At 31.2% G+C, this 17,223-nt stretch overlaps 1 long non-coding RNA gene across 2 annotated transcripts; it reads right to left on the bottom strand.

Moving 5' to 3' along the window:
- Positions 1–4,692: 4,692 nt before the first annotated feature.
- On the bottom strand, positions 4,693–6,678 carry LOC126879701 (uncharacterized). 2 transcript variants are annotated; one of them, XR_007696212.1, is made up of 3 exons: positions 6,415–6,678; positions 5,896–6,207; positions 4,693–5,148 (listed from the first exon to the last, which is right to left on the bottom strand). It is a non-coding gene; the product is annotated as an uncharacterized LOC126879701 (long non-coding RNA). The 2 variants fall into 2 exon arrangements; XR_007696211.1 differs by having other exon boundaries at positions 6,419–6,678.
- Positions 6,679–17,223: the final 10,545 nt, after the last annotated feature.

Genomic DNA, 17,223 nt, shown 5'->3' with positions numbered 1-17,223 from the left:
AGTTAGAATATGGGAAGCAGAAGAAATGCCCGAGGATTGGAAAGAAGGCAGAATTATACCAATATTTAAGAAAGGAGAAGTAACAAACTGTAACAATTATAGAGCAATATCTCTACTGAGTACAACATATAAAATTCTAACAGCCTTCATCAAACAAAAACTTAATCAATTCACAGAGAAAAAAATTGGGGACTACCAGCAAGGATTCAGAGAAGGCAGATCCACTACAGATGCGATCCACATAGTTACACAAACAATCGAAAAATGCCACGAACACAACATAGAACTCCACATCCTCTTCGTAGACTTCAGACAAGCCTTTGACTGTATTGGAAGAAACAAATTATTTATTGAAATTAAAAATCAAGATATACCAGCAAAATTAATCAGATTAACAAAAATGACAATGGATGGAGCTCGAGCCAAAGTAACAACAGAAGAAGGTAGCACAAAATCAATTGTAATAGAAACAGGAGTGCGACAAGGCGACTCCCTGTCAACCACATTATTCAACATAGCACTAGAAGGAACAGTCAAGGCCAGCAAAATTAAAGGAACTATAGCCCACTCCTCAACACAAATAGTTGCATATGCAGATGATTTAGTTCTTATGGGAAGAGACAAGGAAAGATTAAAAGAAGCAGTAACAATCCTGGCAAAAGAAGCACGGAAAAGAGGTCTAGAAATTAACGAAGGAAAAACAAAATATCTACTCTGCTCTAGAAGAGAAGATAACAGGATGAGAGAAATCAAAATAGAAAACTACACTTTTGAAAGAGTCCAACAATTTAAATATTTGGGAGTAATAGTGAATGGCCAAAACAAGAGAAGTGAAGAAGTAACGGAACGAAAACTAACAGGCAACAAAACATACTGGAGATATCATAGGCTTATGAAAGACAAGAACTTATCCAGAAATACAAAACTGAAAATATACAGAGTTGCAATCAGACCAGTAGTTACGTACGCAGCTGAGACAATGTGCCTCACGGAAAAAGATGAAGAAAAATTGAGAATATTCGAAAGGAAAATCCTCAGACGCATTATGGGCCCGATAAGAATGGACAACGGAGAAATGAGAAGAAGAATGAACCATGAACTAAGAGACATAATGAAGGGAGAAGATATAGTTAGATTTATTAAATCACAGAGGCTGAGATGGATGGGACACATAGAAAGAAGGAAAAACGACCGACTGATTAAGAAGATCACCAAATGGAAACCGGCAACTGAAAGACCAAGAGGAAGACCCAGAGAGAGATGGGAGGACCAGGTCATGAGAGATATCAAAATTCTGGAAGTGAGAAACTGGAGGGAACTATGCACATATCGAAATGAGTGGAAGAAAATAGTAACGAAAGCCAAGTCATATAACAAACTTTGACAACATACAAGTGGAATGCGGAGTGATTCACCGCAATAAGCGAATCTGAGAGCTCTAAGTAAGAGCGGCAAACATTCCACCTGGAATGAAAAGCCCTGATGATGATGATGATGATAATATTGCCATTAACTTGACTCAAAACATAAAACCTTTTAACGTTAAAACGTTAAAAGAAATTTTAACACGGAGAGTGTAAAATGGTTGTTAGGTGAGTTAAAACCTTTTTCTATGAAGAATCATATTTAATCTCAAGGTTGTATCTAAATCATACTCCAAATTTTTAATAGTTATTATTTAAATGTTGTTCTGAAGCTATTTCCTTGTGGCATTTTTATAATAAACTATTTTTAATGGGAAATAAGCCACAATTTTACCAAAAAAAAATGATTTTATTAACGTTTCGAAGTCCAAATCGGGTTTTGTTGTCAAAATACAACATACTACTGTAATAATAAATAATATTATTTAAAATTACAAAACATACGTCTCACAGTAATCCCTTATTGTGCTATAAGTATTATATCGCATTAGTTTAAAAGAGTCAGTCTAATCATTTCGCTACAATTTAAAAAAAAAACATGTTTTCGTTTTTTGCCTATCCTGTAAAATCGCTAAAAATTAAAACCTTGTTCGATGGGGTGTCGATATTACTACTTAATTCTAAATAAATAAATTTTCATCAAGTATCGGTCTAGATATATTATGTTTTTATCCTTATTTTAGTTTAACTAATATTATTAATTATAATATTTATAGTAGATAACTTAGCAACAACGGTAACTATTTAAAATTAAAAACACATTTATCTAATAGCTTTACGATACAAACCGCAGTTCAAAAGATAACCTTTAATGAACAATAATATATTGTAAACGAGACTTTTATAAATATTTTTTATTACAAATATTTCCAAGAATATTTTTTAATTACCTCAAGATAATAGGTCAAAATATATCAGCACTTATTAGGAAATCTTTCAACATGTTTATTTAATGCACTTCTTTTTTATATATGTACAGGGAAGCGAAAAAGTATGGAATCACGGTAATTTCTCTGAAACCAATGAATATAATTTATGAAACTCTAGGATCATAAATGAAATAATATTCTCCATTTTTTAGAGAACATTTGAAAATATGACGTCACCGTTTAGCGTACCGCCGCCATCTTGATTTTTCTTAAATGGCAACCTGTGTCGAGTGATACCCAGTGGTACATTTAGTTGGAAGAAAAGTCAATGAGCATTAAAATAGTTTATTGTATAAGGTTGTACGACTATTATTAGGGAGAGATTAAATGTCCAGCAAACGACGGCACTGTTGCCAGATTTACCTTTTTCCTTTTAGCGGGAATTTTAAAATTAGTCTAATGTCACTTTGGTTTTAAGAGAGAGTTCTGTATTCTTAAATTTATAACCTTACTTTTACAAGTAATTAGGATTATTTTATTTACATGTAAATATTGAAACAAGTATTGTACTGTGTCATAATTTAAAAGTCATGTTGCAGTATTTTGAGAAAAAAATGAAGCTCAAAAGAAATATACTTATACAGTACAAATTATTTTTTAATGGGAATGGAAATTTACGATTTCAAAGGTGAAAATGTGTTGGGATAGTATAGATGGACACTTTTTTATTTTAGTATTAAGTGGTTACATAATTATTCAGAATATTAATAAAATTACTAGTAATTTGAATTAGTTTTAATATGTATTATAATAGTATTAATTCTCATCATGTATCTGGCTAAATAGCTAAGTGCTAAAGCCGCAAAATAAAAAAAATTGAAAAAACATTCTTAGTGGCCTAGCACCTTTACTTTGCCTGGGGGCGAGGCGAGTTAATAAATTCTATTTTCTTATTGCAGTCATTTTGTGACGGCTTAAGAAGTTACATAAATGATGTCCTTAGGCTGTGAAATTTTAACCGTAGAAAGACATCTCTATGACTTGTATTTGCATGATATAGGGCTTTTCACTCAGTCATTTGTTTCGAGCTTCTGTCATGTGTTGTCTAATATTAATATATCTATGTCATATGTTATTGATATTGCCAATGATACAAACTAAAGACGTATGACGTAGATATATTAATATTATGTGACGCTTGACCAAAGCTCGAAACAAATGACAATCGATGAAAAAGCCCTATTCAATAGGGCATTTCATTCACAGTCATTTGTTTCGAGCTTCTGTCATGTGTCACATAATATTAATATATCTACGTCGTACGTTATTGGTATATACCAATGATACAAACCAAAGACGTATGACGTAGATACATTAATATTATGTGACTCATGACAGAAGCTCGAAACAAATGACAATCGATGAAAAGCCCTATTGGCGTCTGCATATCAGGATCCGGTAATACTATATTATTTACCTATGATCAGGATATTGCTGGGTGTACACAAGTAAACAACACTTTTTTGATTAAAAGGTTTATTTCATAAAATCAAAACTTACATGGATACAATTTAAATAAGATATTTTTTCTATTTAAGGCAATATAATATAAGATATATATTTTAGTATAATTCTCCTACATTAACAAGCTTTAACACATTCAGTGGCCATGAAGTATGGGTAGCATCACGAAGGTTTTACGGAAGGTACTGACGACACATAAGTTATGTGAGTAGTACTGTGTAACTAAATAAATGATTTAAGTATGTGGTACCAGCCAAGTAGAGCTTGTTCGAGATGGGTACCAAACATGTTAATCTGGTCATGCACAGAGACTTATACTATATTATGTTATATCTCATATTGCTCACTCATTACTTCTGGAGTGAACAATATGAGATGTAATATTATGAGATATACCTATTATATATTATGGTATAGAGTATAGCTCTCCATGAGTGCCAAGTTTTAAACTTAACTGATAACAACTAATGGATACCCTTTTATCCAAAATTTTATGAAAATTTTGAATGGTCATATTGGTATTAATTCCACAACCCCTTCCTATAACAATAGGCCCATTGTTGGATGTTATTGCAGTAGTTCTACTGGAAATACTTACTAAAATTGTATGTATCTGCATCACTTAGAAGTCTACCCAAAAAGCTATTAATACTCTCTAAACCATCATTAATACATCTTGTATATATAATAGGATTTTTTTCAGAATCAGATATTTTATTAAGATTTACTTACCATGCTCTATCTATGTGCCAGGCACTTAACAGTCTATTAGGAGCAATACCCATTACATTTGACGAGGCATTGTAAAAGGTGTCATATGAAAACATTTGACTATACATATAATACCAACACAGACATGTATTTAAAAAAATTGGTAAATTAAAGTAGGTATCTTTTCTATTTGAAAATAAGAAAGCAGTACAAAATCCATTCCCAAATTCATCTTTTACTAATACTGTCATAAGTTCAAAGTCATAGGAATTGAGCCCATGAGTTCCATCGATTGCGATAAAGGATTTGCCAAACTTAATTAACATTTCCTTTTGGCACAGTATTAAGGAAAATAAGACAAAAATCATAAATGTTAAATTCAGAATGAATATCCATTAGTATGCCCTGTTGTTTGTAAAATAATATTGGAAAAAATAAATAATCTGTAAGCATTCAACCCAAAAATAAACACTGGTTGCATCATCATTGTACATATACCCATCTTTCAAATCAATGCCATAAGAGAGTTTAATGTTTGTGATGTCTCTTCTTGTAAGTAAATTAATTCTTTTTAATTTGCCTCCTATGCTATTATGCTATCCTGGACAGTCTGAAGTTTACTAAAAAAGTAAAATATAGGTATAGGAGAATCAAACACACTAGTTTGAAATTGTAAACTGTAGTAAATATTCATGAGTATAGGCGGGTTGACATTAGTAGTGAATAACGAACGTGGCTCACGCTTACGTATTTTGCCCGTGCTATTGTTAGATATTTTATTATCTATTTTCAAACCCAAGCAGTACATTTGTATTTATGCAATGGCTCACGCTTACATATTTTGCCCGTGCTATTGTTAGATATTTTATTACCTATTTTCAAACCCAAGCAGTACATTTGTATTTATGCAATGCATAGATACAAATGTACTGCTCGAGTTTGAAAATAGATAATAAAATATCTAACAATAGCAGGGGCAAAATACGTACGCGTGAGCCACATTCGTTATTCACTAGTAATGTCAACCTGCCTTAATATTTAAAAAGTGGTTTAGTGGTAACATTCTTGTTTTAAATTATATTGTGTATATCGACGGCGGAAAGGCAGGACCTCATAACTGAAAAAATTGTATAAAATGAGTTACTTCGGTTTTCGCTTTAGAATAAGTGTATCAGCACCTATTAAACAGCTTTTAGAGCTGGGAAAGCCTTTTGGAAGCCTTCCGGAAACTTTCCCAGCTGTAATCGCTGTTTAATAGCTGCCAATAAACTTATTCTAAAGCGAAAACTGAAGTAACTCATGTTATAAAAAATTTTCAGTTACGAAGTTTTGCCTTTCCGCCGTCGATATGCAAATATTTTACTTACATTTTTGAAGAAAGTCTCAAAATAAACTTTGAAGAGATATTTATCTGATTTTGGTATTTATGTACGTGCTCTATATCATCCTCATGCCCATAATGTGTTTTAAAACAGTTTCATTATTTTTAGATACTATTATTCGACTAGTACACCAAATAGACATTTTGCAGGATCCTTGGGATTTTAAAGCTCATTCTCTATCTTGTTTTGAAAAATAATTTTTTGAGGATCACATACATATACATTCATAATAAGATGTTTCATGTTCTTGTACTCTTGTTCTCTGTTCTCTTCCTGTGCCATCCATACAGTACAAATCTAAAAAAAACAACATAACAGGTGATTACATGGGCAGTTATACTACTTACAGCTTACTTTGTATCTAATCTATTATCTAGTTTATTAGTATTTAGATTACTCTATTAGTATCTACCTACATAAAACTATCTTTGAAATCTAAATTTTTGATATCAACATCAACCTTAATACTTAAAAAATAAATAATAATGTGGAAGTTACACGTACCTACCTAAAAGTTTTTGAATTGCAATTTTATCAACTGGAAAAGACTTCAACATAATGAGTTTTAAATTATGACAAAGCACAATATTTATTGTTTCAATTTACATGTAAATAAAATAATCTTAATCACTTGTAAAAGTAAGGTTAAGATTTTTGACTTGAGAAAACAGAACTGTCAAATTTAAAACCAAACTGCTATAAAATTTTAAAATTCCCGCTAAAAGGAATCTGGCAACATTGCCGTCGTTTGCTGGACATTTAATCTCTCCCCTATTATTAAGCAAGTCATATTTTTAACCATGGTTAATTTTTTTACGATTATTTTTTAAATTTCTCATTATAACTTTTTTTGTTGTACATTTAGGTATGTACATTGTGAAATATAAAGAAAGCTTATTTACTTTACTTCAAAAATAAATGGTATACATAATGTAAAAATTCTATGACTATTTTTAAACGTGATATACGTAAGATATCCAAGAGTATCCGTAATTTGAAAAAAAACAAAAATTTTGTTTCAATTAGAACAATATAATTGCATATTAGAACAAAATTTTTAATTCCAAATATCTTCTATTAATAATATTTTTCCATATTGTGAAATATGAAGATACTTTACTCTTGAGCGAAATTCATATTTTTTTAACATACCTCGTATACTATTGATACAATTCGATATCTGATGATTGCATCTTAGGCTTTAGGCTATACAGAGAATTTTAAAAACTATATTTTTCTTCATAAAATTAATAATAAAAAAGTTTTCCATATGGTTTCAACTTAGTGCGACATATTGCCTGTGTATATGTCAAAATTTGAAAATGCATATTATCTTGTTTAAAAATAGTCGCAGAATTTATTAAGATATACCTTTTTAAATTTAAGGAAATAAGCTTTCTTTTGTACTCAGCAATGTATGTATATACCTAATTGTAGAAGAAAAAAAGTTATAATGAGAAATTTAAAAATAATCGTAAAACATATCAAAAATCGTTAAAAGTATAAAACTGAAAAACTGTATCTGGCTTAAAAATAGTCAAATAACCTTCCATAAGAGACCATTTTAAATGCAACTGACTTCTCTTCTTACTAAATGTACCATTGCATATACCTAGAACTGTGTAGAAAACAAGTTACAGAACAATGTTTGCGAAATAATAGGGAAAATGGCTCAAAAATGCTGCGAGTGGCAAATTTTGAAAAATCATGTTTCGGAAATTGTAAATCTTAAAGACTTTTAAAGAGAATTTTACTGCCATCGTTGCATTTGGTTGTCTTTTTAAAGACAGATCACATGCTATGATTTTTTTTGTGACGGATATTCTTGAGTTGGGATTGATTTCATGTAATCGAATGAACTATCTTTTAGCAAAGTCGTCCCAGGAGCGCAACTCATAAATATTGGCGATATCATGTTAAAGTCTTCTACTTTAAAATGGATAGATAATATACGTCTGAATTGCCAATATAAATATAAGAGTAGTTTCATACTTCTTATTCGTGTAAGAGATAGCCGTATGAATTCATCTAAAAAAGAGTTTATTTACAATATGTACAATAAAGATTATAAACATTAATACAACAATACTAAAATAACTTAAAAATACAAACCTAAAAAAGAGAATCAAGAACATGCTATTTCTTACTCTGAGTTTTTGACAACTGTCAAATAATTATTTACAAATTTCCTTCAAACTAAAATTACACAGTCATGCCACCTAAAACTATAAATAACTTAAAATAACTAAATGTGGTTTTATTGAAAATAAACATAGTTTTATTTTTACATCCCCCCACCAACAGGTTTGACAAACCATGAAAGTCTATGGTTGGTCACAAGGCAACAATTTTGAGATGTGAAAATAGTTCATATCGTTCCTTTTGTATCCGATATCTATTACATATAAAGTATTTGAAATTTGTTTTTTTATTTGAAATGGACCTAGTCTTACTTCATCAAGTTTTTTTCTATTTAGTTTGGATTTATTTTCTACATATGCCCAATCTCCTTCTTTAAATTCATGGAATTTTCTATTTTTGTCATACAGCTTTTTATTATATTCATGATGTCGTACTGAATTTTTATAAGCTATTTGCTTATCTTTTGATACATTTCTTGTTTCACAAAGTTCCTCGGGAACAATCGGATCCGCTTTTCCAAAAAGCAAATATTCTGGGCTGTATCCGGTTACGGAATGATCTGTTCTATTATATTCATCTATACATTCTTCAGCTATTTTTGTCCATGCTCTACTTCTAGTTTCATTTAGTTTACATCTTATCCTATTAACTAATGTTTGATTAAGTCTTTCATTTAAACCATTCGAAAATGGGCAGTCTACTGCTGTAAAAACCAGTTGAATATTTAACTGTTTCATATTATTTCTAAATATTTTGGAATTAATTCCCGGATACTGATCTGTTAATAATGTTTTTATGGGGTGTTTATCTTAAATTTTAGAGATTAGTTTAATAAAATCACCTGTCATCTGATTTTTGGAAGTAACTGCAAATGCATATCTGGTAAAATGATTTACAAGTAAGTGGAGGTATTTTTTTGTTGAACGATTGCCAGCAAATCCTCCTATTGTATCTAGGGACATTATCTCGAAGGGTTCTTTTGCCGGACCTAATTGTGACAAGAGACCATATTTTGGACCTACTCGTGTTTTATTTTTACAGCAGATCTCGCATTTCTGGCAGATATCTTTTGCCAGTAAATCCAAATTATTAATGTAGTAAAAATTCCTAATTTTGTTAATTACTTTACCAGCACAAATATGACCATAAAATTTGTGAATTTTTGTTATTAACTTCACTCCAAAATTTTTGGATAAAATTATTTTTTTCTGGTTCTTCCTTAATTTATAGAATACATCTTGGTTAAAAATTGTTCCTATCATTTTATCTATAGCTTGTCGATTATTATTCTGGTCTTGTTTTATCTCAGTTAATGTCTCTAGGTTCACTGTTTTTATAAATGTTTCTGCATTTTCTATATTTTCCAAAACTGGGTTTCTAGAAAGGCAGTCTGCTTCTACATTTTCTTTTCCAGGTTCATATTTAATGTCGAAATCAAATTGTGAAAGAAAATGAGTCATATCTCCTAATTCTTCATCTGGCCTTGTACGAAGTTCTCTTCCCTCAAGGGGCTTATGATCAGTAATAACGACAAATTTCTTTCCCATTAGCCAGTATTGCCAAAATTTTAATGCTTCTTTAATTGCCAGGCATTCTAAAAAAATTGCTTTTTTGTTTTTCTGATATTTGTTCAATTTTTTTGAAAAGTAAGCCACAGGTTTCATTTCTCCATCTTCTTGTTTTTGTTTGAGAACTGCACCAACTCCTAAAATACTAGCATCGGTATATATAATTATTGTAGGGGCATTTGGGTCAAAAATAGCGAGAATAGGTTCAGAGCACAGGATATTCTTTACCATATCAAAGGCTGTTTGGCAGCTTAAAGACCAGTGAAATTTAATATCTTTTCTAAGTAAATTATGTAATGGCTCTAATAACCTAGCTGAGTCTTTTATATATTTGTGGTAAAAATTTACTTTTCCCAAAAACTGTCGTATTTTTTTTCTGGTATCTGGTGCTGGAAAATTTCTGATCGATATTAAATTATCATGTAAAGGACGAACTGAATTGTTTCCCACAATGTGCCCCAAATATTTTACCTCTTCTCTTGCAAAATTACATTTTAGAAGTTTGAGCCTAAATCCCTCTTCAAGAATGGCTTCCATGAGTCTTTCGATGTGCTCTAAGTGTTCTTCAAATGATACTGAAAATATTAAAATATCATCTATGTAATTTATACAAAATGGATTTAAATTATGTTTTCTGATAATATTACTTAAAATCCTTTGAAATATTGCTGGTGATGTTTTAAGCCCAAAAGGTAAGCATTTCCATTGCCAATGACCATCTTGTGTAACAAAAGCTGTCTTATATTTATCTTTATTCCGAACTGGAATACACCAAAAAGCAGAATTTATATCTAAAGTAGTAAAGAATTTAGCATTCCTTGTTTTGGTCAAAATCTCGTCAGTTAATGGAAAAGGTTGTGGTTCGGGAACAATTAATTTGTTTAATTCACGAAAATCAATGCATAATCTTGTTTTAGATCCTTCATCTTTTTTAAGAGCCAATTTAACAGGTGCTGCAAAGGGCGAAGATGATTCTTCTACTAAATTTTCTTTTAACAATTGTCCAATTTGAAATTCTATCTCTTTTTGGTCCTCTATTGAGCATCTATATGGCTTCTTTGCGACAAATTTATGTTCTAAAAGTTTAATTTGAGCTTCATTATTTTGAACTTGCCCAATATCAAATTTATGTTTTGCAAAAATATTGTCATATTTATTTAGTAATATTTCTATTTTACTTTTCTGCTCTGTCTGTAAATGTTCTAATTTTGCTTCAAAAAGCTCTCTGGGAATTCCTTCATTACAGTTTATTGAATATTCTGTCAAATTAACATTGTGATTAAACTTTTCAATCTTCTCTTCAATATCTAGATCTAATCTTTGATAAATTTCTAAATCAAAATCTTGTTTCATTTGAAAATTCAAAATAGAATCCAATCCAAGTAGAATATCATACTCGAAATATTCATCATTAATTACAAAAAGATTAACATTCTTCTCAATTTTATTAATTTTTATTTTTGCAATTAGTTTTCCTGTAAAATTTGTTCTGCCATTTATCGTTTTAAACATATTCCTATCTTCATGAATAACTAATCCCAACTTACCTGCTACCTTCGAATTCAGAAGAGTAACATTCGAACCTGGGTCATAGATTCCACATAATTCTCTATTATTTAGGAATACTTTTAATTTGATCAATGGCAGCAAATTCAGTTTTTTTGGTCGGTTACCGTTTCATTTAATGTCTCCTGTATAGCAATATTATTAACATATTGAATATCATTTGATTTGTTTTCTTGTATTGTCCTTCTATCTTTTTGCTTTAAACGACACATTGCTTCTGGATGAAACCTCCCAGGGAATCCTTTTTTATCACAATATTGACAACTATTTTTTTCTTTTGGTATTATTGTATTTAATTTGGTAGGTATTTGTACAAAATTTGGGTTTGTCTCTGATTTTTTTTTTGCTTATAACTGAACTCTCCAACTTTCGTAACTCACCTATCAATTTTTCCATTGTTGTAACCTCAGCTCTATTAATATTATTTTGTATATGAATTGGCAAATTTGTCACAATTAAATCGATTAATATATCAATAGGAGAATCATTTTTGATATTTAGCAATAAATTTTCTTTGCGAAATGCATAATCAACAAGACTACCACCTACATACTTAAAAGAATAAGCTTTTCTATGATTATCCCAACCTGTTTGACAAAAACTATCTAAAAAATTAACTTTCCATACCTCAAAACTGTTATCTAAGCCTAATGTTATTATTTTTTATTCAAACCATTCCTTTGCTATTCCATCAAGAAACAGACTTAGAATCAAAATCTTGTCTTTATCAGCATCCACCTCACATCGCGAACATTCTGATTCGAAGGTCTTGAGCCATGAATTCATTGGAACATTTTTACCATCAAAATTTCGAAGTACGAAATCATCTTTTATTTTTTTGTAATTTTTCTTTTCAACTTTAGGTATACTAGTATCACCAAGTTTCTGGAGCAACTCGACTAATGGTGGAGATTGTTCAATCGCTTCTTTCTTCTCATACACTGGTAATAAGGTCTGTTGTAGGTACTCATTTTGATAAACCACATCACCATCTGAATCAAAATAAATCACTTTCAAATTATCATCTAATGAAATGGTACATGTTCTAAAGCATCCTCTTGATTTCATGGATGCTAAAACATTTTTTACTTTTTTCAGACGAAATAGTTCAGAATGATAATCTTGAAGTTACTTTTCAGCAGGCATTTCATAATAGAAAGGTGACTGTGTTGGCTGTAACTACTTAAATTTACATACATTCTTCTTACTATCAGTACTGCTTGCTTCTATAGCAATACAAATTTTCATTGATGTAATATTCATCCTTAATTTGTACAAATAACGGTTTGAAAATTTATTTTTATCACTATTTTGGCTTGGCCAGCTTATGTTCTTGATTTATAAGAGTAGTTTCATACTTCTTATTCGTGTAAGGGCCAATTTCTCATATCGAGTTCAACTCCAGTTTAACCTGAACTTCTAGTAAACGTCAGTTTAAAGTCAAAATCGTCTTTCTCAATTCCCGTTCAACCGATGGCAGTTTAAACTTGAACGATGCTTGAACGGTGGAATTCGGCCGTTCAAAGATTTCAGAACTCAGTTCAGATGATTTCATGGACTACGCATGCGTTGTATTAACACGAAACGCTGTCATAATATAAATATATCCTATTTTATTATATTAAGCCTAACGATAAACGATAACATCATTTGTGTTTTTATAATATTTATTTATAATTATTAAAATGACTATTTGATTATAAATACTTAAATTTAACTTTATTCAAAAACAGCATAAAAAAGGTAGTTCAAAATGGCGACAGGTTTTTACCTTTTGCCATCTATTGGCATTTCTCGAAAGCTGTAGAACGAGCACTGACATGAACGCGCAATGAGAAATGCATTCCAAACAGAACCGGAGATCACCCGTGAACCCGGTTCAACTGAACCATAGATTAACGCAGGTATGAGAAATCGACCGTAAGAGATAGCCGTATGAACTCATCTAGAAAAGAGTTTATTTACAATATGTACAATAAAGATTATAAACATTAATACAACAATACTAAAATAACTTAAAAATACAAACCTAAAAAAGAGAATCAAGAACATGCTATTTCTTACTCTGAGTTTTTGACAACTGTCAAATAATTATTTACAAATGTCCTTCAAACTAAAATTACACAATCATGCCACCTAAAACTATAAATAACTTAAAATAACTAAATGTGGTTTTATTGAAAATAAACATAGTTTTATTTTTACATAAATAAGTCAGACTAAATAAATTATTAGAAGAATTTTTTTACCAAGCAACAACATTTTTGTTTAATTTAGTAGTATTTTGTATTTTGACAACGACACCCGACTTTCGCGTCGAAACGTTAATAAAATTATTTTTTCAATTTAATTGTGGCTTATTTCCCATCTAAATAGTTTTTCATAAAAATGCCACAAGGGAATAGCTTCAGAATAACTTGAAGACTTCTACCAAACCTCATTTTAAAGAGGAAGATATAAGTTTTTATACCTATACCTATATCGTCGTGGAAAACAGTTATGAGGTAAAAATCAAAATTGTTTTCTTTCGTGTTTTTTTGCTCTGTTTTTTGAATATATTTTTGTAAAAAACTATTTTTGACTTTAAAAGGTGATATTTCGATAGCAAATTTAACCTGGAACAATTTATCTGTAGACGTTTTTGTACCAAAAGTGCTTAGAACTCACACTAATTAACCCTGTGCCTTGTAACTTATTCACACCTTTCTCAAAAACGCATCCCTTTAAATGGGATCACCCTGCAGTTTTTCTATATTTAGTGCAGTTTTTTTTATATTTAGAGGTCCATGGACCATATGAAACAATAAAACCCCTCTACCGTTGTAGTTCCTTTTAGCTTTCTTATTTTGAACATAATCAATAGTGTATTAGTCTTACATGTATTTGATATCTGCAGTGTTTAAACGTTACTTAATCTTTCATTAAAAAAAGAAGAATTACTGGAAATAGTGGGAGTGTATACTAATCTCATAAAATTTTGTGTTTATTTCCACATAATGTTTTTATTTTGTACAATAAATAATTTCCTCCTTTAATACACTTTAATGGTGTAAATAAATAATTATTGATTGACGTAAGGTTTATGTTATTTATGTCTGTTTACTATTAGTAATATTGGCTTATAGCAGGTATCTTTGGTTGTGTACACTAAATTCAAATAAGACATGCAGCGCGTGTAAACAAAGATTACAGTTGTTAAAGGTACTCAATACGAATCTACTCGTTCCATTATAACAGTATATTATTAACATCACGTGATCACTTTGTCTCTTCTCGATTATTAGATTTTACTGTTAGTGTAGGAAACAGAGGTTGAACTTAGCAAACCCGACACAAGTCCGGTTTTATTTTTTTCTGGTATATCAAGGAGTTTATTGTGAGCATTACTTTTTCTTAAAAGATTCCCCGGAATACCCAATTTTCATTCTTTCAAGTGGGTACTCTGTGGTTTTTGCCAAACTTAGCCCTTCCTCTACGTTTTTGCTAAAAAATACTTAATAGAAATATGAAGAGGACTATATTTCCTACAATTTTTTCCGCGAGAGCATATGTCTATTGCCCACTATTTAGCGGGGTTGGCGCCCCAAAGTTGACAAGGTCTTAACAAAGATGTTTTAGAGGAAATGATTATTTTTCTCTAACTGTAATGAGAATCAAAAAGAAACCCTGCGGCGACTAATTACAAATAAGTGGCTGATTTTTTGGTATAGGTTTCATTTAAGGGCAATTCAACATTTTTTAATTACAGGGTGTTAAATTTAAAACACTCCTTTTTATACCATCTGAACCGCTTATGCTAGAGTAAAAAAACTTTCAGCGATTTACCATGTACAGGTGTTATTTACAAATTTGTTTAATCTCTCTCTCGCTCCTGTCATTTCCCCATTACTGAGGATCGTGATTTCTTCCAATATTTCTAACAATGTTTCTCCATTGGTCTCTATCTTCAGCTGCTGTAAGAGCTTCGCCGAATGAGTTTCCAGCTGAATGCTTTATTTGGTTAGACCATCTAGTTGGTGATCATCCTCTTGATCTTCTCCCCGGAACGTTTCCAGAAAGAATTATTCTCTCCAAACTGTCGTCACCTCTGCGAACCACGTGACCAAAGAATTGCAGAATTCGTTGCACACATATTGTGGACAGCTTTTTTTAAATATTGAGTTGGTTTAGAATGGAAACGCTTGTCCTATGAGCTGTCCAATGTATGCGCAGCATTCTTCTCCAGCACCACATCTCAAAGGCATCAATTTTTTGACGCTCGCATGCGCGAAGAGTCCAAGTCTCTGCTTCGTATATAAATATTGAGAATCCGAGGGCATTCACCAGTCTCATCTTGATATTTTGAGAGACAGATCTGTCTTTCCAAACTTTAGTTAGGCGACTCATCGCATTTTTTGCCATACCAACACGTCTCCGAACTTCTGATTCACAGTTACCATCGTTTATTGCACCCGCACCCCCAATTTAATTTGTTTAATGCACCCTATATTTTCCCCGGAACCACCCCAAAAAAGAGAATTAATAAAGTGAATAAGCAAGAATTCATTTTGGGCCACCACTGTGGCTTTAGGGTGCAAAGAAAGTAAAATATGCACAGGTCATAATGCATAGCAGAGAGTGTGTTCTTTTATTTGCCATAAGTACGTTTTCAATAAAATGAATAGGTGACGAAAAAAAACAAAAAGTGGAGCCCGCCAAAGCATTTCTGAGGTTTACGGCGCCACTGTGCCGTAACGGTTGCTTATACGAAAAAAATGCATAGGGCCTTATTTGTATAGAAAATTGTGGTCTTTAATTCGGTTTAAGTTTGGTTTTAAAAAATGCATAGGTAATGCTAAAATCGTAAAATCGTTTGGCGCATGCTCGCCAAACTTATTTTTAGGGATAGGGGTAGTTTCCGCAGGGACATTGCAATAACCATATATATTTATGAAAAACCATATTGATGCAGTACAGGCCCATAAAACATTTTTTTTTCTTTTTCAACCCCGTTTTATTTTTTTTTGCTACATCGTTTGCACCAGGAAATTGATTTTGGTGTCCATGTATGGGTAATAAGAACGTGAACAAAATAATATATGCAGCATTTTAATTAAGGGTATGGTAGGTATTTTTCATTAATTTTCTTTTTTTTTTTGGTGGTTCTGGGGAAATATGGGGGTGCATTATACAAATTTGTAAATAACACCAGTACATGGATAATCGCTGAAAGTTTTGTTACACTAGCATAAGCGGTTCAGATGGTATAAAAAGGTATTTTTTTAAATGTAACACCCAGTACCTAATTAAAAAATGGGCAACTGCTCTGAAATGAAACCTATCCCAAAAAATCAGACACTTATTTGTGATTAATTGCTGCAGGGTTTCTTGTTGATTCTCATTAGAGTAAGGGAAAAATATATTTTTTTAAAAACATCTTTTTAAAAACTTGTCAACTTTGGGGCGTCACCCCCGCTAAACGGTAGGTGATGGACATATGCTGTCGCGGAATACATTGTAGAAAATATAGTCCCTTTCATATTTCTATTAAGAAATTTTTTGCAAAAACGTACAGTAAGGGCTACGTTTCGCAAAAAACCACAAATTACCCCTTTTAAAGGGAAGAAAATGTGTCTTCTGAGGCAAAATCTATTAAGAAAAAGTTACTCTCATAATAAGCACCCCTTGATATACAAGAAAAAAAAACTCAATAATTTATGCGATTATACAAGTAACTTTTATGCAAAAATATTTAAAACCTGAACGGAAAACTATCTCGTATATTGCCGATGACGACATCGTTGTCAACTAATGTTTACATCCCCTGCATGTCTCATGCGAATAAACGTTAGTAATTTCCAGTCACGTCTAGCAACTGAAATTCCCAAACAAGAAATTACTAACGTCACTAAACAGTTGTGTCTCAGAAAAGCGAATCGACTTATATGGTGTATTACATTAGTACTCAATATGGTACTTTTTTGGTATTGCCGAAAAGAGAGAGAAAAAAAGCTTTTCTATTTTTTACATTTTTTTAGCGCCTACTACTGGTCTTAGT

The sequence above is a fragment of the Diabrotica virgifera genome, chromosome 2 (assembly GCF_917563875.1).
Source record: "Diabrotica virgifera virgifera chromosome 2, PGI_DIABVI_V3a".
Taxonomy (NCBI): domain Eukaryota; kingdom Metazoa; phylum Arthropoda; class Insecta; order Coleoptera; family Chrysomelidae; genus Diabrotica; species Diabrotica virgifera.
Note: the sequence above shows the minus strand (reverse complement) of the source record. Positions and strands in the feature narration are given on the sequence as shown.